We start from the raw sequence: 20,627 nt of genomic DNA on the forward strand, positions 1-20,627 counted from the left end.
TGGTGTGATCTCGGCTCACTGCAACCTCTGCCTCCCAGGTTCAACTGATTCTCCTGCCTCAACTTCTCGAGTAGCTGGGACTACAGGCACGCACTACCAGGCCCGGCTAATTTTTGTATTTTAAGTAGAGACGGGGTTTCAGCATGTTGGTCAGGCTGGCCTTGAACACCTGACCTCAGGTGATCCGCCTGCCTTGGCCTCCCAAAATGCTGCGATTACAGGCATGAGCCACCACAACCAGCCCTGAGATGGGACTTTTAAAGACAAACTACCTCAAGAGCTTGACACATTTGGAACAAAATGTGTGTTGCTTCAAACCTTATGTGTCTCTGGTCCCCAGCCATTTTCAGACTGGCCACCAGACATGACCTGAAAATCATGCCACCCAAATGACAGAGACAAAGAGAGAGTGCTCCCACTGGGTCACAGGTCAAGCATTCAAGGACATAAAGCAAGACAAGAAGGGAACCTCATTCCATTTTTATTTTGGAGACCCACAGCAAAGTTTATATGCTGCTCTGATCACAATCACAAACCTGACCAGTTTCAGGGTTGGCTTGAAAAAAGGGCTTATAGGAGGTTTAGGCCCATGTTCCACACTGTGGTGTCCTTTATCGCCACACTATCGTGTCCTTTATCACAGAACAACACAGAAAGACAAAGAAGACTATTTCTGGGAGGAGAGAGCCCAGACAATATGAATAATCATCAGAGTTATTAGACTCATTACTAGCCACAAAAATATTTTTCTCCTATTAATCAAAATTTTGCTGAGGAAAAAGAGACATACAGTGATTTTTGCCATCCACTTGACTGGATTCCCCAGAGAGAGAGACTGTCTGGTAAGAAAATCTTACCTTTCTGCCATCTGGTCAGGTCCTAGGTTCCCTTCTCTGCAGTTTGCAGAACAGCAAAGAGACTTTTGGATCCTGCTGATAGCACCAAAACTGTAAAAGCCAAGGGAAAATTTCCCTTCATCCTCTGAAGGTTCTAAGAAAAATCGACTGACAAAAGGCCGATTACTAGGAGAGATGGTATAGAAATTTACTAGCATGCATTGGGGGAAAGTCACACTAACTCCGCAATGAGGTATGAATGTTTATATACCAACTTAAGGATACCGGAAAGAATGGGGGCTTGGAGCATGGCCCAAAACAGGTTATGGTGGTAAATCAGGTTATAGTGGCAAGGACAGGTTATGAGAGAGAGAAAGAAGAGGAGGCCTGGCTAGCAAATGTGGTCTTGTTGTAGTGCTAAAACCTCACAGGTAACAGCCGTCAGAGAAAATAAATGGCAAATATTTCTTGCAGACTTTTAAAAGGATCAGATTCTCAGTTAATCTTTCCTGTATACAAGAGAGACTTTCAGAAAAAGCCTGGCTACATCAATACAGGTTTTCTCTACAGAGGAGTCTCCCTCACAAAACACAGTTTTAGGACTACTTCTGTTTGCAGGCCCTCTGAACCACCATCACAAAGTATGCCAAAGAAATGGATTTTTTTTTTTGTTTTTTTTGCAACAGAGTCTCGCCCTGTTGCCCAGGCTGGAGTGCAATGGCGCAATCTCAGCTCATTGCCACCTCCGCCTCCTGGGTTCAAATGATTGTCTTGCCTCAGCCTCCCAAGTAGTTGAAATGAGCCACCACACACAGCTATTTTTTTTTTTTTTTTTTTTTTTTTTTTTTAGTAGAGATGGGGTTTTTTTTTTTTGGTCATGCTGCTCTCAAACTCCTGACCTTGTGATCTCATGATCCACCCACCTCTGCCTCCCAAAGTGCTGGGATTACAGACATGAGCCACCAAGTCTAAAGAAATAGATTTTGGAGTAAAATATTTTTATTTCCTCAGGAAACCAGCCCTAACAATTCTCAGGCAAGAAAAGGCTTCAGGACTGGATATGGGACTTATGTGACAGAAAGTTTCCTACCTCTTCAAGAGCTCAAAGATAATCTATTTTTGTCAAAGAAAAAATGGTTATGCAGTTGTTAAGATGCTAAGGCAGACTTTATGCAGAATTATTGCCATAGGTGTGCTTTGCACTAGCGGATAGAGATTGGGATTTACATCCAAGGACTGAGGGGTAGGGATGGAAAGTGGGGAAGAAGGGGGGTTAGTAAATGAAAAATTACTACAAGGATAGGTTAATTTTTTCTAAAGTGACCTAACAGTATCCTTGCTATAGGCAGACCACGGTGATCAGATATTAATTGGAGAATAAGGAATGTGGTCAGATATCGAGGGTGAATCAGATTTTTTTTCAGTCTTTCATATGATTTTGTTTTCTTCCTTCAACCATAATAGTATGATATCCAAATTTTGTCTTAACTGATGGGTCTGTAAACACAGGTTTATCCACCCCTCTTACAGGCAAGGCAAATGCTGCCTCTTGAAATAGTCCCACCATGGACCCCCTGGTCATCCAACCTTAGTCACCCCCTTGCCTGGCTTTATCTTCACTATATTGTGTGGCCACATCATTTCATCTCATCCCAGACTTTAACTTTTCCATGGCTTCCATGATTTTGCCATGTTTTTCACATACAATGTGTCTGACCTCTACTGCATTGCCACCACCTTTGGGACCTTGAGCGTTCTTGTCAGCACTGTCACTCCCGGAGGCTGCTCCCCTCTTCCCCGCTTTTCCAGAACCGCTTTTTCCTTTGGGCGGCATCTTGGAAACTTGCTGTTGAACTCTCGAGTGAATCAGATGTTGAAGACAGGGGATTCTGGCTAAAATTGGGCTCTTGAGGCTATGTCTAACTTCCAAGCATAGGTGAGGAGACTGTCTAGGGTTTGGTCAAGAGGGTCTTTATCAGTCCCTTCTACTTCACTCTGTAAACCCCCCTAGTTCTTTTATTGGAATCTTAGGGAAATTGTTACACAAACACAATTTAAGCTCAAGGTTCTCAGGAGATTTTGACCACTTCATCCTAGAAATTCATGTGGTGGCAACTGTGATGAAGGAAACCCACATATCCTGGAAGAAGGGAGGCTTTGCCCATTTCTCCCAAATCTGCTTATCCAGAATTGGCCTCACCAGTTAGGAGACTAAATTCATTTGGACCAATCTTGTCTTCCCACTAGAACTTTCCTGGTTCTACTTAATCTCATTTTCCCCAAACGTGCTCTTCCAGAATTGGCCTTGCTAGGTGACTGCTTGGTTCTCCCTGCTTCTTCCTCATGTGTCTTCCCAATTCAGCATAAGCCACCACACTAGTCCTAGGTTGATCCTTTCTTCAACACCTGGAACAGCATCCAGGAACCTAGACAGAAGTTAATTTGGCAAATTTGGAGATTTGTTTGGCATCTTGGTCCCCACCCAAAATTGAGGTCCTAGCTCTGCAAACCACCCCCAGAGTACCCTGGTATCTCCGTCCTGCACTCCTGCCTTCTCTTCCCATTCTCAGCTTTCTTATGGTGCAGGAAGGTGCCTCCCCTTGGCCTTACATCCCCAGTAACTTACTTGTGACAAAGTTGCAATGTAAAAATCCAGTTTGCCCATTTCTGTTGCCAGCATAATTTCACAAAGTTCCTCGTTCTGTGATGATGTCCACCTTTCTAGGAGAATGCTTTAAAGACAAAACAGGATACAGCATATTGCCCCCCACATCTCCTGTCTGAGTCACTATGTTCCTTAAAAGATAAATGAACTTAGTCCTTGCCTTTTCCTACAAATAATATGTGACAGGGTTAGTGATTATGTTCTGTAATCTATCACCAGATGTACTCTTGCACCCAAGCCTTGATGTGATTCTGCTTTAATGTAACTTCTGAGCAAGTTTGATGTAAGTTCTGAAGGCATACTGAAACCTCTGTGACATGTGTATAAGTTATGAGCAGAAATGCTGTTTCCAAGCAGTCTGAAAACTTATCTAAAAGACTCCTCCAGGGCTATAATCCTCAGTCCGTAGTCCTCAGAAAGACTTCTAAATAAAACTAAACTTAAATCTTTAAAAGCTTGATTTTTTTCTTTAGTTGACAAAGATTATCTCCTTGATCAATCTCTAGACAGGCTTCTGGGAGTACTCTTTACTAAGCTTCAACCTTGGCCTATAAAGACTTGAAAAACACTAACATAGTTTCTAACAGCTCAGGGCCACAACTCTGGGATGACCCTAGCCCTCCTTTAGATGCCTGGCTGAGAAAGGTCAAGGCTACAAAAATAATATACTGTGTGTTCCAGTCAAGACCTGAAGATACGGCTCCTGTCTCCCAGCCTCTGCGGGAGGGCAGGAGCCTAGCTTTGTTTAGCCCCAGTTAGGAGACTCAGTTCATATAGGCCAATTCTCTCTTTCCACTTTCTGTAATTTTTCACTTTCCTGTTTCTACTCAGGTCCTCTTCACTCACACCCCTCCCTATTCCCTCAGTCTCACTTTAAAACACTTAGTCACCTCTGTACAAATCAAAGTTATGTTCACACTGGATTCTTCCCTATTGCACCAAGGGCCATGCACCTGTCCTGGCCCTGCCCTAGCCACCAGCTCCACTGTTCCCTGTCCTTCCTCAACAGCCAAACCAGAAACATGCATGGGTAAGAATTTTGCATTTTTGTATGGTTTTATTGCATGGGCAAAAATATACATACAAATTTCTCTGCAGGCACGATCTCTACCATTGTGTTTGAGCAAACCTAGAGGTTTCATGGTAATAATATCTTTTGGCACGGGATCACCCATTGAAGAGTCTCAGTGAAAAAAATCTCAAGGAGGCTAAAGGCAGGTGTCAGAGGCAACTCTGCATCAACTCAGCTACTCTGCATCAACTCAGCTACTGGGCTCCACTGTCAACAAGACTTGGAACATTGGTTGGTGGCTGCTGGAGGCAGGAGGAGGTTGACGCTTGGTAGGTCTCCATCATCAGATCTCTCAGGCTCCAGCTGTCTGTTCCTGGAGCAGGGTGATCCAGCCAAATGAGGCAGTCAGGGAGTGCATAGGTAGGGCTCAAGGGAGGCTGTGACATCTGCCTCTCCTGGGGGCATCTGTTTCTGCTCTTGGGTTGCAGTCATATCAGTTCCTAGGTGGGTGGCTCTGCCCAGCCTAAATGTGCTACGCACTCTGGGTTCTTGTCTTAGGTGGACCCATTTCAGAAGTCCACAGGAATGGGAAAGCAGTTCAATGTCCTGGTGGTCCCAAGAGAGGTGGCCCAGCTTAGGTTAGAAAGGGGGCTGCCAGGGACTTGAATCCTCTGGTACACTGGAGCATGCTCTACGGAATCCCAGGCCTCAAGCACAAGTTGTTGAATGTGCTTCATAGCAGTCCTGTTCCAGGTGACAAAGAATGAGTGCCCTTTTCTTATGGTCTTCTGGCTGATTAGGCAGCCCTAAGCAGATAGGGGCAAGCTGGGTTGTGACAGGAAGCCCAGAGCTGATCATACCAGAAGAATGGCCTGGTATTATTAACATAAAAGCCAATCACCTTTGATGAAATTTTATAGAATAAAATCCTTTTGGTGATAGACTGGGTTAGAAATTCAAAAGTACTATCTTCCTAGAAGGAAGCTCTTTTGGGGGACACTAGCTGGTAGAAAGTTGATTATTGGCCCCAAATCATATAGGTAGATCTGAAACCCAGATCTCTTAGCAGAGGAATTATTGGGGAGATGCCTAAGGAATGGTTTGGGTTTTGGATTAGAGGCAGGGCAGAGATAGTAGTCCATTCTTAACTTGGACTTTCACAAGCCCAGTTTTGGCTTTTACTGGTGAATTGCTAAGTTAGAAGGACTTCAGAATGTGTGTGTACATGTGTAATAGCAAAAAGCCAAGTTCTCTGGTTGGCTGACTCGGTTAGCCAGCAGTGGTGTTCCTTTCCAGATGGTGGCCCTCAGCAAGTTATTTAATTTACCTGGATCTTATCTTATCATCTCTCAAGTGGAAGCAAAATTTGCTCTCATTTTACAAGGTGGCTTTCATGAAGACATTCCATGTAAAAGTGAATATTCAACAGTGCAGGGAAGAAAATAATTTGCTCAATTGCCATTAATACTAATATCATTATTATTGATTTTATCATAGATTGAAAGATAATGGGAACAAATGTAAAATGGTACATTTCTTGGAGTATTCTGTCTGAAAGTAGATTGTGTTTCCTTTTCATATCACAGCCATAATGAAATTGTATTGTAATACATTTTCTTCTGAGTCAAAGCTTCTGTTGGCAGAAACATCGAGGAGTAGGAGAACTAAAAATCAATTGAATGGACCCTCTATTGGTCAAGGAACCTCAGAGAAACTTGAGTTCTTAGCTATGACAAGACAGGAAGTCAGACATAGCTCATTACACCTACTCCCTTTTGCGGTTTAGACATGACTGACTGGTATTATTATTATAATAGGGATCATGAGACTGAAAGAACAGACTTCTTGTGGCATTAAAACACCAAATGTAATAGAGACCTAAGGCTATGCCAGGCAAGGGTTAAATCACACATCTCTACACTTAAATAACAAATTATGTTCTAACTACCACAAGGTTTTTCTTTTTCTCTAGCAGCTAATCAAGCACTGACCTCAAGATAAGCACTATTAAAACAATTACAGTTCATCCATAGCCAGACAGTGACTAACTGAGGCCCTTGTTCCACAAGCTATAACTGCAGCTTTGATTGGACAAGAGACTGATTTCAGTAACTTTCTCCTAATAAGAAGACTACCAGCATGGACTGTTCACAGAGGCTGCGCACTTGAGTGCCTTCATGTCCCTGCTTCACCTTTTGACATATATGGCCTAATTTTAATACATTTGAATGTTGTCTCCACCCCAGAATGAACATGGGCTATATGTAACAGGCATATTTATTCTGTATATATACATTAGAAACACCTTCATGAATATTCATATGCCTCTTGTAATCTGTTGAATATGTGTACTTGGCCAACCCATTCAACATAAATTTCTATTCCACCCTCCACTTCCTCAAAGTGCCTACTTCTGTCTTTGGCTGGGGGCTATACTTTCCAGCCTGTCAGAATAACCACCTTATAGGCTGTAACACTTTACAAGAAATAAAATTAAGTTGGGTGTGGTGGTTCATGCCTATAATACCAGCACCTTGGGAGGCCAAGGCAGCAGATCACTTGGGGCCAAAACCAGCTTGGAGTTCAAAACCAGCCTGGCCTGCATGGCAGAACCACATCTGTACCAAAAAGAAAAAGAAATAAGGTTGGCTGAGCACAGTGGCTCACACCTGTAATCCCAGCATTTTGGAAGACTGAGGCAGAAGAGTCACCTGAGCCCAGGGGTTTGAGACCAGCCTGGATAACATAGAGAAATCCCATCTCTACAAAAAGTACCAAAATTAGTCAAGCATGATGGCACATGCCCTGTAGTCCCAGCTACTAAGGAAGTGAGAGGATCACCTGAGCCCAGGGAGGTTGAAGCTACAGTGAGCCATGAAATTGGGTGATAGAGTGAGACCCTGTTTCAAACAAAAGAAAAAAAGAAAAGAAAAGAAAATCTCCTTTCTAAATTTATAATTGTGTGATTTTTTTTTTAAGTTGACAGATACAAATACAGATTTTTCTTGGTCAAATATGATTCTTAGTGTAAAATTCTGATTAGTTTCAACATTTCACAAGCATGTGTTGATATCCTTCTATATGCCAGATGCTGTGATGGGAGCCACATACACAAAGATGAAGGACTGGCTACAGCTTTCACAGAACTTGTAGTCTAGTGAGAGAGCAAAGACACAGTCAAGAGACCATTCAGAATACAGCCAAACTCCAAGACCACTGGGAGAGCTCATTTGAAGACCAGAAATGTTACTGAACATGATGACTCTCTTCAAAGCCAGATATTTTTCCTTGAATTTAGGGCTTAAAAAAATAACAGTAGGGCCAGGTATGGTGGCTCATTCCTGTAACGCCAGCACTTTGGGAGGCCAGGGTGGATCACCTGAGGTCAGGAGTTCAGGACAGCCTGGCCAACATGGTGAAACCCTGTGTCTACTAAAAATACCAAAAAGAAAAAAAAAAAAAATTAGCTGGATGTGGTGGCAGGTGGCTATAATCCCAGCTATTTGGGAGGCTCAGGCAGGAGAATCGCTTGAATCCCAGAGGCAGAGGTTGCAGTGAGCCAAGAACGTGCCATTACGCTCCAGCCTGGGCCATAAGAGGGAAACTCTGTCTCAAACAAAACAACACAACAACAATAGTAGAAAACTTAATGAGAAGTCACTGCACAGAAAAACAGAATAACAGAACGGGCAGAAGAAGCATAACACTAGAAGTTTACCTAGTTAAAAGGTTTATGAGACACTCAAGACAGAAGAGGTCTGCCTGTCTGGTTAGAAGGGTGGGACAGACAAGATTTATTTGAGCTCAGCACTTGAAGTCCACTCGTGTAGAGCAGCTAGCCCATGTTATGGATGCAATGGAAAAAGAGTCACTAGGGTGAAAATCAGCAATGGGTCCATCTTGTGGACGATGACATCAATCAGCAACAAGGTACATTTGCTACAGTAGATGATCATGCTTCCAAACCAGGTCCAAAGAGGCATCAGGGCTTTCAAGCTTAGGTATAAATGTTCACAGAATCTTCCTTTGGACTACATAAGACTCTGAATTTCTTGATGCCCACTAACCCCAGCACACTGATGATAGATATACATTGAATCTGATAGTGGCAGCTCAAACAGATTTTTAAACACCTGTTGGATGTATCTATTCATACACATTTACATATTAAAAACATGTCTTCGAGTTTGAGCTTATCTTGGTGTATCTCAGGTACCTTTTGACATGGTTCTCTTTTTATGGTGTGTACTAATAGAGTGAGAACTCACTCATTACTTGGGGGCTGCACCAAGCCATTCATGATAGATCAACCGCCATGACTCAAACACTTCCCTTTAGGTCCCACTTCCAACATTATCAAATTCTTTTTTATCTTTATTTTTATTTTTATCACGACAGGAGTCTCTGTGTTGCCCAGGCTGGTCTTGAACTCCTGGCCACAAGCTGTCCTCCCGCCTTGTCTTCCTAAAGTGCTGGGATTACAGGTGTGAGCCATTGTTCTGGCCAGGACCAAATTTCAACATGAAATTTGGAGGGGACAAATACTCAAACAATATCATTGAGATTAAAAATTATTAGAGAAGTTTCAGGGTTAGAAACATACTTCAGTTTAATCCTCAGTATAAGAATTATGTAGAACTAAAAATGGTGAGGAAAAGTTTGCCAAAATAATAAGGCATTGTTATATATTATGGAAATATTGATATAAAACTATCAAAAATAATTGAGGCTGGGCATCATGGATCATGCCTGTAATCCCAACACTTTGGAAAACTAAGGCAGAACTTTGGTTTCTGATGACCCAGAGGTGTAAAAGTACAAGACTAGAATTCTTGTTGCATCCTTCTCCTCACTCTCACCACAGATGTATTGTTTCACCATCTAGGAGCTTGAAGATTTGAAGGACTTCTGTGTTTATCTGCATGCAAGAGCGGAGATCCCAGGTTCCTGCCTGCCTACACAGGACAGAGGTCTGGACAACTTTCATGTGCTGAGTGATATCTCAGAGAACACCCAGTTTTGCTAAGATGGGAACTACTGTGTGTGCAGGGAAATGACAGGACTCAGAGACTCCATGAGCAGTTTGGAAGGCTGTCTAGACAGGCCTGCCTGGGGACAGATGTCCCAGTTTCAAGTGCCTTCAAGGGAAATGAGTGCTGCAAACCATGTGGCTGAGTGATTCTAAGAAAAGCCAGAAGACACAAGAGCTGGCAGACATAAGAGACTAGGGTCATGTTGTCCATGTGGACAGGGATCCTGGAACTCTGCCCTTCTCTAACTCTTGCCTTCTCTACTTAACATCCTGCCCTCTTGGCACTGGTGCTGTAGCCGCCAGCCTTCCAAATGCTGGGTTCTTCTTACTGCACATGCCACCTCTTGGATACCTTTCAAATTGTGTATCCCATTTTATTTCCAAGGGTTTAATCATTTTGGAATTTGCAGTTGCACTTTAACTTATTTTTTCCAAATCCTTTATTGAAAAGCACATTTCTGACCGGGAATGCTGGCTCACACCTGTAATCCAAGCACTTTGGGAGGCCAAGACAGGCAGATCACCTGAGATCATGAGTTCAGGACCAGCCAGGTCAACATGGCAAAACCCTGTTTCTACTAAAAATACAAAAATTAGCTGGGCATTGTGGTGTGTGCCTGTTATCCCGGCTACATGGGAGGCTGAGGCAGGAGAATCGCTTGGACACAGGAGGTGGAGGTTGCAGTGAGCCAAGATCACCCCACTGTAATCCAGCTTGGTGACAGAGCGAGACTCCATCTCAAAAAAAAGAAAAAGAAAAGAAAAGCACATTTTTTTTTTTTTTTGAGACAGAGTCTCACTCTGTCACCCAGACTGGAGTGAGTGCAGTGGCACGATCTCAGCTCACTGCAACCTCCACCTCCTGGGTTCAAGTGATTCTCCTGCCTCAGCCTCCAGAGTAGCTGGGATTACAGGTGTACACCACCATGCCCAGCTAATTTTTGTATTTTTAGTAGAGATGGGGTTTCACCATATTGGCCATACTGGTCCCAAACTCCTGACCTCAGGTGATTCACCCACCTCAGCCTCCCAAAGTGCTAGGATTACAGATGTAAGCCACCACACCCAGCCTAAGAAAAGCCCATTTATTTGTTTGTTTGAACAAATCTTGCTTGTAGAAGAAAGAGAACTTCAGGGTCAAAAGAGTATTTCCATTGGAATGTGTTATGTCTCTTGGTATATTGCCTGCCCACACATTATATGATCAATTCATTCCTGCCAGTGGTGTTTAAGAGTAACTACTTTCTAAATGTTTACCAATCTTGGATATACTGAAAAAGTTTAATATATGCCATTATGTAAGACAAATATATCACAATATCACAATATTTAATTTGCATTTCTTTGCTTTAAATAGCTCTGACATGAGTCTCTGTCATCTCTCTGTCCCAGGCCCATCTATGTCACTTCCAACCCTGACTCTATCCACCTAAAAGCACTTCCGTGGGTGGAGGATAAGAAAAAAGGCTTTTGGTCATTTCAGTAGTGCAAGAAGCATAATAATTCTAAGTAGATCTAGAAGCAAAGTTCTTTAGTACACTAGTAATGACATGAAGAGAGTTCTCCTAATTGAAAAATCTTTAAGTCATTCAGAAGAAGAATAAAATTGAAAATGTTCCCAATAGCTGAGCCCTGGAAGCTCTTAGGTCTGAAGGGTTCAGTCCCAGTGAAGTCCACAAGGTCAATATGAGGGCCCTCACTGGGGTGTCTGCATGGGAAGGGGGCAGTACTGTGAACCAGGAGCAAGTCTGGGGTTCCTTTCCTTTCCTGGTTTCACCATGTTAACCTTTCTTCACAGGTTCAGGGGTGGCTTGTGTGCTCCAAGGCACTCTGGACATGTCTATCTCCCCAATTGCTGGCTTTTAGTTAATTTAAGCCCCATTGGGCTGCAGCATCTGTGTCTTCTTTAAGGAACTGTATCATCTTGGCAAATTCAGTCATTGATTCTTGTTTTGGCTTCTCTCAACTCTGGGGATGTCTCCTTGCCCTGTGTATACCCAACACAACAGCCAACATGCACTGGAGTTCAAAAAGGACAGCTAGGTGATACTTAACCTGGTTCAGTGTTTTCAAATTTCTGACAGTTTCACTCTTAGGAACCCAGTTTGCACTTTGGTTCTGAGAGCCATTCCTGAAGTTCAGTTGAAAATCTGCCTTCACCTTTCCATCAAATTTTAAGTTATCTTTAACCCCTAATAAATCTCTATATGCTTAAACTATATGAGTGTGCTTTTTCTTTTTCTAAAAACCAGAAAAGAAAATATGAGTGATATCACATTCAATTTTATGTCTATAACCTTATTACATCCTTTAAAAAATAATATTTTTAAAGAAATGAATCTAGATTCCTTAATAAAACATGTAAATATTCAAGATATATTTTGTTTTTAGGATATTTTGAGAATGTTTATTTTTTATGATCACAACTTTTAGATAAGAAAAACATAAAAGAAGAAAAACTTTTCCCAACATTTCATCTTGAAAGTTTATAAATATTTTTTTCTTAATGCTCTCCCACAAAGAAGTGAGTAAAATATTTAAATAGACATTTTGATCTCTTTTGTACATGTTTATTGCTATCTTTTAAATTTTATTTCATTTTGCTTTGTGTGTGTGTGGCAGGGGTTCTCTCTGTGTTGCCCAGGCTAGTCTTGAAGTCCTGGCCTCAAGTGGTCCTCCTGCTTCAGCCTCCCAAAGCCCTGGGATTACAGGCATAAGCCCCCAAGCCCTGCCAAATTCCATTAACACGGTGTTGGGGACAGGACCAGGAGCTCCTCCAATCCCTGCTGAGCACTGAACTGGTCCAGAGATGGGGACATCAGGAATGTGATGTGCTTAGGACATGGGACTGCCTGTGGTTGGGTGGGGTGCAGAGAGAACCATGAAACTAGAAATGAAACATGAATATGAAAATGCCGCTTCTTAGATAGATGAAAATTGTCCAAGGAAAGGTTTCCCACTTAACCAGATTCCAGACCTACACTAATAACCAGTCGCACACACCCCAAGGTCGTATGGTTGAATTTCAGACCAATAATTGCAGCTCTATTGCCATTGACCACGCTGGAGTCGCCCCCACACAAGCCCTAGTCTATAGGCCTACCCTGCCTGCAAACAGAAAAATGTCATTCTCTAAACCCATGCTAGGATGATTGTAGAATAGGCCAGAATCAGGGGTCTGTCCCCTACCACTTGCTCTTCTCCAGCCTAGTTATTTGATCCAAAGCATAAAGAAGCAGGAGAACGGTAGAGATAACAGGGAGAGTAACAGGAAGGCTTCAGAAAGGCGCCCTAGCACACTCGAACAAAATGATAGGAGGACCCAGAAGAAGCATTTCAGCGTTAAGCACAGTTGGGGGGCTGTTGACTGTCCGCTGAAACTTTCAGCAGCCCAGCCCATGTCCGAAATTTTGACTATTGGCAGCTCTTTACCCTTGGCTTCCCCTTCCCAGAAGCCCTCAAACCCCAACTACAGCGCCAGCACAGACAACTCCACCACACACCCTTGGCCAACAAAGCCAAGCTACCTAGGACCAAGGGCAAGTTCCCCAATGAGCCTCCCCACCACCACCGGCCCCGCCAACTCCTCTTTCTGCAACGACCAGCCAGGAACACAAGCGAAATATATATATGTATGTGTATATATATGTATGTATATATATATATATATATATATATATATATATATATATATATATATATATATATATATATATATATATATATATTTGAAACCACGGCCGGCTAATTTTTGTATTTTTAGTAGGGACAGGGTTTCACCATGTTGGCCAGGCTGGTCTCGAATTCATGACCTCAGGTGATCCACCCGCCCCGGCCTCCCAAAGTACTGGAATTACAGGCATAAGCCACCCAGCCCAGCCAAAAAATAATAATTTCATAATGATGAACCATTAAATGGAAGTGACTACAAAATAGAATACAGAGTTCGGAGAGGACAACCTCTACTTCTGGGTTTGAGCAGACGCGCAGGTGGCTGTCCAGCGGTGTTTCACAGATGAGCAACCTGAGAAGCGCATGCGCAAAAGCCGTCTCAGGGCTTCCGGGCGGGGAAGGGCTGCGCGGGCGGAGGCAGCGCCGGCTCAGCTTGGCCACTGCAGGTCGTATCCACCAACAGCAAGTCTTGAGAGGTCTGGTCGTGGCTGCTGAGGGCAGGGCGACGGCAACACTCGGGAGGGTCTCGGCTATCAGAGGTCTCGGGCTCCAGTCGTCTGTTCCCGCAGCGGGACGTTCCCCGCCCGGAACAGAGGCTGTGGGCGTCGGCGTGGGTCGCGCAACTAGTTGGCCTCGGCTGGCTCTGCCTTTCCTGGGGGCGCCTTGACGTTGCCCCCTGGGATGAGGGCTCTGCGCCCTGGTGCCAGGTGCTTTGCGGTGTGGGAACCGGTAACTGGAAGGTTAAAGTGGGCGGGTCGATTGAGCCCAGGAAGTTTGCGGTCAGCCTACTGTGATACAGCCTGGGCTACAGAGCCAGAGGAGTCTTTTAAAAAAAAAAGTTAAATATTTTTTTGTTGTTGTTGGGTGGGGTTTTTCTCCAACTAGATTATTTTTTCCCTTGACATGTTATATCAGTGGTGGAATTTCATGGCAATATATACTTTTTTCTTTAAACAGTTGACAAAAGCATAAATGAATGCAATATTAATTTCCTGGATTCTATTTGTTAAAAGTCTGATTTTAACATTTAGGAAGCACATGTTTATAGCCAGGTGTTGTGATAGAAGCCAAGCACACAAAAGTGTAAACCTGTCTGCAGCTTTCACAGACTTTACAGGGAGAGAGCAGAATCACAATCAAAAGACCATCACAATACAGCCAATTCTGTTATGGTGAGAGCTGATTTGACAAAAAATAAATGTTACTGAATGTGGTGATACCCTCCAAAACCAGATTTTTGTCCTGACTAAACTGGGGTGGGTGGGGGAAGACTACAGTAAGAAGAAATAAATGAGAAATAACAAAAAAATTGAAACAACAGAATGCACAGAATAGATGGCAGATGGTTAAAAGCTCTAGCTAATTGAAAGGTTTATGGGAACCACTTGGGGCACTTACAGATAAATTGAAGACTAGGACAAAGATACTCAGAATAATTCTGCCTAGGTAGTTATGAGAGTTCAGCTGACTCAAACTTACCTGAACTCAGTGACAGTGGTTTGCTCCAAAGGAAAGGTGAGGCACATCTAGTCTGTGATATCAGTGCATCAGAAAGAAGTCAATATAGTAAAAAGCAGCAATAGGCCTCTCTGCAGGTGATGAGCATCCACCACCAACAAGAAGCAATGGCAAAATACATGATAAAAATAGTGGGGCAAGAACAAAGAAACAGGAGGGCTCTTGTGCTTGGATGTAAATATTGTCAGAATCTCCCTTTGGATTATCTAAGGCTCTCAAATTCAGACAGTATTTTAACTCATGATAGCCCCAACACGTTCATGTTAGATATTTCCTGAATATGACACCAACAACTCAACAGATTTTAAAATGTATTTATGTATGGATCTATTTTATATATATGGACATACATAAACCCCATATTGCAGCAGTTTGATGATGATGATTGAATAATGGAAACAGAGATACTTGTGTATACCTGAGTCCCATTCATGCACATCAAAAACACATTCACAGGGCTGAGCTAGGTGGCTCACACCTGTAATCCCAGCATATTGGGAGGCTGAGGCAGGCGGATCACTTGAAGGCAGGAGTTCAAGACCAGCCTGGTTAACATAGTGAAACCTGGTCTCTATTAAAAATACAAAAATTGGGCTGGGCGCGGTGGCTCAAGCCTGTAATCCCAGCACTTTGGGAAGCCGAGGCGGGCGGATCACGAGGTTAAGAGATCGAGACCATCCTGGCCAACATGGTGAAACCCCGTCTATACTAAAAATACAAAAATTAGCTGGGCATGGTGGCATGTGCCTGTAGTCCCAGCTACTCAGGAGTCTGAGGCAGGAGAATTGCTTGAACCTGGGAGGCAGAGGTTGCAGTGAGCCGAGTTTGTGCCACTACACTCCAGGCTGGTGCCTGGCGACAGAGTGAGACTCTGTATCGAAAAAAAAAAAAAAAAAATTAGCTGTAATCCCATCTACTCTGGAGTTTGAGGCAGGAGAATCACTTGAACCCAGGAGGTGAAAGTTGCAGTAAGCTGAGATTACGCCACTGCACTCCATCCCGGGCGACAGAATGAGAGTCTGTCCTAAAAACAAAAACAACAACAAAACAAACAAACCACATTCACAGACACCAAAATCCAACAAGTACACATGGAGGCATATATAATTTTTTAAAGTATGGAAAAATCACAGTAGAGCAGGAATAGAAGTGGTGGTTCAGGACAAGAGAAAATAATAAAATAGGAGTATGTTTTTGCAAGGATGACTGATGATAATTTGACATAACTGCATCTGTAGTCTAAACAGTAAAAAAAAAAGGTGAAGGGAAGTTACTTCCACAATGTGGTGTTCAAAAATATTCTTTTACAATTAGTTCTTATATGCTTATTTTCCATATATTTGTTTAAATGTTTTATACCTATACATATTAAATATTTTATTCACCTGAAATTTATTTTAGAATAAAGAATGCAGTAGAGAACCACCTTTGTTTATCCTTAGGAGTAGCTAACTAGATGTTACAGCATATTTACTAAATAATGTTTTCCCGTTAATTTGAAAAGCTATCTCTGTCATGTACTTAATTCCAATAGACACTTAATTAAGTTATAAATCATTACAAAAATTACTGCAGCCTGGCAAATGTTTGGAACTTAAAACACAAATATATGTATCTGAGTACCTTTGAGCCAAAGAAGAAGTCACAGTGGAAATTCTAAAATATTTTTACTGAATTCTAATGAATATTAAACACAAAGCTTAAAAAATGTACCTAACGATGCTTAGAGAAGAATTTCTTTTTCTAAGACGTCTTAGTACACTGCAAAGTGAGAGGTGAATTTCTTATCTTTAAATTACTGTATTAGAAAACATATGTGTGGCTGGGCACGGTGGCTCATGCCTGTAATCCCAGCATTTTGGCAGGCCAAGGCAGGCGGATCATGAGGTCAGGAGATAGAGAACATCCTGGCCAACATAGTGAAACCCCATTTCTACTAAAAACACAAAAAGTCGGGCATTGCGGGGCACTCCTGTAATCCCAGCTATGCGGAAGGCTGAGGCAAGGGAATCACTTGAACCTGGGAGGTGGAGGTTGCAATGAGCTGAGATCGCGACACTGCACTCCAGCCTGGCTACAGAGCAGGTAGAAACCAGCTGAGGTGGTAGTGGCAAGATGTTTATGCCTGACCTCTAATGCCTCAGGGGACTGCTTGGGCACCCTGGGTTGTGCACCTGGCTATGGAACCCCAAGGAGCCTGAATCCTATACTCTGTCTCAGGTGGGGTGAAGCTGGTCAGAGCTGGACCAGGCAAGATAAGAGTAGGGGGCAAGGAGGTCCTCAAGCCCCTGGCAAAATTCTTGGGAGAGGAGTGACTGTCCCTACACTGAGGTCCTGCCACGGGGTGGCTTGGGCCACCAGTCCCAGTGGCCATAGACTTAGCCAGTAAGTGGGGTGCTCACATCCCTCCCATGCCTCAGTCCTGGCAGGGCTCCCTCTCTCATTTGTGCTTTCACAGACCATTTTGCAATTCAGTCAGAACAGGCAATTTGTACCTAATTTGTAATTTTCAGCCCCAGCTCAGGGCTGCAGCCATCCAGCTCGTGAACTGTCCTCCACAGCAATTCTCATCTTGTTCAGGACCCAGAGAGATTGCCTGGCTCTAGCTCCAGCAGCTGAAGCCCTCTCCAGCCTTGCTTTTAAGTCCAGGTTGTGTGAGCCCAAGTTTCCCTAATGCCCAGGACCGATGCCACTCTTCCCAGGAGAGTGCACAGTTTGTTAAGAACTAGGATCAAGAATGGCATTTTAGGCCAGGCACAATGGCTCACACCTATAATTCCAACACTTTGGGAGGCTAAGCCGGGTGGATCACTTGAGGTCAGGAGTTCTACACCAGCCTGGCCAACATGATGAAGCCCGGTCTCTACTAAAAATACAAAAATTAGCCAGGCATTGTGGTACACACCTGTAGTCCCAGCTACTTAGGAGGCTGAGGCAGTAGAATCACTTGAACCCAGGAGGCAGATGCTGCAGTGAGCTGAGATTGCGCCATTGCACTCCAGCCTGGGTAACAGGAGTGAAACTCCAACTCAAAAAAAGAAAAGAAAAGAAAAGAAGAAAGAAGAAGAAAGAAAGAAAGAAAAGAAAGAAGAAGAAAGAAAGAAAGAAAAAAAGAAAGAAAGAAGGAAAGAGAGAGAGAGAAAGAAAGGAAGAAAGAAAGAAAGGGAAAGGTATTTTACTGTAGCTACTTAGGTCTCAGGGAGACTGTGGGACCCAGGACATGTTACCTCCCTGGAGCAGTTTCTTCTCAGTCTCGTGGCCACTCCCCAAGTCAAATTCAGTGATTGAGAGGGTTTACTCCTATGGTCTGAACTGTATGATTTCCCAGTGGGAAAGTGGACCACAGAAGGACACCCACTCACCCTCTCCCATTCTGAAGATTCACTCCTGGTTTCCAGCCAGTTGTGGCCATGCAAGCTGCCTATCTTCTCCTCTTCTGATTTTGGAATTTCTTTTCTCTTCTTTGTTGAATTCCTGTGTTCACTCTTGGAGAAAGCATTCAAAGTGTAGCAGTGAATCCAGTTTGCTCTTTTTTCTGGTGTTGCCCCAGAAACACCAGCATCTATTCTGGTTCCTCTAGATGGATGAGACATGCCTGAAATGCCTTGAGGCAGTCATCTTAGAAAAATGAAAGAAAACCAAAAACACCTGTATGTTTTCTTTTAAGAGAAAAGAAAGTCTGTGCATGGTGGCTCATGACTGTAATTCCAGTACTTTGGGAGGCCAAGGTGGGCGGATCATGAGGTCAGGAGATCAAGACCACCCTGGCCAACATGGTGAAACCCCATCTCTACTAAAAATACAAAAATTAGCTGGGCATGGTGGCGTGTGCCTGTAATCTCAGGTACTTGAGAGGCTGAGGCAGAAAAATCTCTTGAACTTGGCAGGCAGAGGTTGCAGTGATCCGAGATCATGCCACTGCACTCCAGCCTGGCCACAGGGCAAAACTTCATCTCAAAAAAATAAAATAAAATAAAATAAGAAACAATCTCATGCAATAAAATTTAAATGAAGATGTATGACCAGCATATTTGTTTATTCCTATGATAGAATCCAGTCAGGTAACAGAAACTATACCAGTTAACTGAAGAGATAGACTTTAAAATGTAGAATTGGTAATTAGGTAGAAAGTTATCAAATAGATAACTGAAAGGGTGAAAAGAGAAGTCTAGGCTATCACAGAGATAGCAACTGCAGGAAGGAGCTGGGAAGCAGGGAAGAAGCTAGATTTATTAAACTATGACATTTACAGAAGAGGAGTTGCAGAGCCAATCCAGATTAGGGAGGTAGAACAGTGCTGGGCTGGTGCTGGTTCCTCTCAGCTCAGTGGAGGGACTGTGGGTCTGGGACCCATATCTTTGAGGAGAGGGTACCTGCTGGCTGATGCTGGTGTTTCTGGGGCAACAACATGAAGCTGGTTCTACATGTATTAGGAAAAAACAGCAAACTGGATTCAGCTGCTGCTACGAAAAGACAAACTATCCCTCCAAAGGTAAAAAATGCTGCTTCAGAGAACACCATCAGGAAAAACAGGAACCAGCCAGGAAGGAGCAAGTCCTTACCCTCTCCTCTCCTGGAAATTTCCAGTCAGCTTCATATTAGCTTCTCCCTTGGCAAATATTAGAAGCCAGAAGCAGTGTACTTGGCAGGTATGGGTACTTGGCATATCTTAAGAGCCTGCTCCTAAGGGCAGGTGCTTGGGCATCATGGCTGCCCAAGAGCTTAAGAGCCTTTTTGACTGCCAAATACACAGCTTCTGCAACCACAAATATGAAGAAGTGTGGTTTGCAGGATTTTTACTCCAATATCACAAAACAGTATAAAATAATGGGTTTAAGGTTGTAAGAAAAACATCTTAATAATTAATACAATTCTGCCAGGTGTGGTGGCTCACACTTGTAATCTCAGCACTTTGGGAGGCCAAGGTGAGTGGATCACCTGAGGTCAAGAGGTTCAAGACCAGCCTGGCCAACATGGTGAAACCCCACCTCTACTAAAAATACAAAAATATTACCTGGGCATGGTGACAGATGCCTGTAATTGCAGCTACTTGGGAGGCTGAGGCAGAAGAATCACTTGAACCTGGGAGACAGAGGTTGCAGTGAGCCAAGATCACGCCATTGCACTCTAGCCTGGGCGACAAGAACGAAACTCCGCTCAAAATAAATAAATAAATAACTTATACAATTTCATATTAATTTCATTCATTCCCCAGAAGGACACTCCATATCTTCCCACAAATTGATTCCAGCAGGAAAAAAAAGTAGATGGAAAATTTTGTAAAATAAAAGATTTCCTATCTGGGAATGGTGGCTCATACCTGTAATATTGGCATCTTGGGAGGTTAAGTCAGCCAGGTCACTTGAGTCCAGGAGTTTAAGACTAGACTGGGCAACATGGCAAAACTCCATCTCTACAAAAAATTAGCTGGCATGGTGGCATGTGCCTGTAGTCCCAGCTATTCAGGAGGCTTCCATGGGAGGATCAACTGAGCCCAGGAAGTCGAGGCTGCAGTGAGTGTTGCTCATGCCACCAGCCTGGATGACAGAATGACACTACTCTGTCCAAATTAAAAAAAAAAAAACAAAAAAACAACCAGACCAGGCACCGTGGCTCATGCCTGTAATCCCAGCACTTTGGGAGGCTGAGGCAAGGGGATCATGAGGTCAAGAGATCGAGACCATCCTGGTCAACATGGTGAAACCCTATCCCTACTAAAAATACAAAAATTAGCTGGGCATGGTGGCACACGCCTGTAGTCCCAGCTACTCAGGAGGCTGAGGCAGGAGAATCCCTTGAACTGGGGAGTTGGAGGCTGCAGTAAGCCTAGATGGTGCCACTGTACTCCAGCCTGGGCAAGAGAGTGAGACTCCATCTCAAAAAAACAAAAAA

The 20,627-nt window shown here is 43.3% G+C and overlaps 1 protein-coding gene and 1 pseudogene across 3 annotated transcripts in view; one reads left to right on the forward strand and one right to left on the reverse strand.

Moving 5' to 3' along the window:
* Positions 1 to 20,627, forward strand: part of ZNF131 (zinc finger protein 131) — a 103,531-nt gene that overhangs the window by 16,388 nt on the left and 66,516 nt on the right. The window lies entirely within an intron of this gene.
* On the reverse strand, positions 2,257 to 2,772 carry LOC119471976 (annotated as a pseudogene).

This window comes from Cebus imitator, unplaced genomic scaffold, assembly GCF_001604975.1.
Source record: "Cebus imitator isolate Cc_AM_T3 unplaced genomic scaffold, Cebus_imitator-1.0 Scaffold80, whole genome shotgun sequence".
Taxonomy (NCBI): Eukaryota; Metazoa; Chordata; class Mammalia; order Primates; family Cebidae; genus Cebus; species Cebus imitator.